General features: G+C 42.1%; 1 non-coding gene across 1 annotated transcript; it reads right to left on the minus strand.

Moving 5' to 3' along the window:
- Positions 1-611: 611 nt before the first annotated feature.
- Positions 612-718, minus strand: LOC119810885. The gene has a single exon (XR_005284829.1). It is a non-coding gene; the product is annotated as a U6 spliceosomal RNA (small nuclear RNA).
- Positions 719-1273: the final 555 nt, after the last annotated feature.

Consider the following 1273-nt stretch of genomic DNA (forward strand, 5'->3'; position numbering starts at 1 on the left):
ATATTAGAAATCATTTCACTGATTTTTTTTAGATTAGTCATATATGGTTCTACCCCAGTTCTCTGGGCTACCCAGTTTCTAGTTCCTGGACATGCAACGAGTGCCCAATCTAGGCTCCCTTTCATGACATGGGCCTCAAGTTAAATCAGACATTGGTTGCTACTCCCACAAGTTGTGTACTACCATTGCCCCAGCACTTCTTGCAAGCAGGACAGATTGTTGGTCAAAGGTTTTGTGGCTGGATTAGTGTTTCCGTTACTCCTTTGGTAGCCTGCAGAATCCCTTACAGAACCAATGAGACTAAAACAGAGGGGTGAAGGCTCCCTGAAGTTACTGTTTCATCTCTCCACATTCAATGAGTTGAGCAGATGTTGTCCTGGGCAATGGACCTCACCCCTGCCATCAGTTTGTGGAGAGAGACCCTCTGTCCTATGTTTAGCCTGGGTTGTTACGGTATAACCACAGGACCCCCAAAATTCAACTGAATGCAGCCCAGTCCCTCCATTGGAAGCCTTGCCTGGCTACAAGCTGGTCAGTTGAGACTCCACATCCCCCATTATTTGGAGTCCTCACTAGGATCATCCTTAATGATTCCATGAAATTTTCACTGCAAAGATATGGAATGTTTTACAAATTTCCATGCCATCCTTGTAGAGGGGCCATGCTAATCTTTTTTGTATCATTCCAAGCTAGGACAACTCTTACATTTTCTTGTGAGGGAGATCATGCAGTACTTTTACTTGTACGTTTAGACATTTTTCTTTAATGGAATGGTATTTAGTTCCATCCAAAGCATATAGACTCTTCAGATAAAGAAGTGGATGGGGACACGCTCTTCCCACCATGAATGACTGGAAAATGGCATGATACCCTCTGCAACTCTCTTCATTTCTATGACATTAAAGCCCTTATCTTTAAGATTAGTTAATGCAATCCACATGTCAGTGATTCTGCCAAATGAGTAAGAACATGTATTGTGGGTGCATTCCATTGTTAGTATTTTTGAGATAATATTATAATATCCATGTCAGGTTCATTCCTCTTCCGCTCTTACTTCTGACGATAGGGAAGCAATGGAAGAAAGTGGTAACAAATAGGTTAAAATGTAATTCGGGCTTGTGGATCACTAATGTAGAAGGGGAAAGACACTGAGTAACTGCTTTCTGTCATTCTGGGGTATTTTGGATCCTCCCCATTCTTTGCCCTGAGCAAAAGGTTCCCAAGAGAAGAATAAAATTGTCCACACCATAAACACATCCATATTGGACCCTGA

Source organism: Arvicola amphibius, chromosome 3 (assembly GCF_903992535.2).
Source record: "Arvicola amphibius chromosome 3, mArvAmp1.2, whole genome shotgun sequence".
Taxonomy (NCBI): Eukaryota; Metazoa; Chordata; class Mammalia; order Rodentia; family Cricetidae; genus Arvicola; species Arvicola amphibius.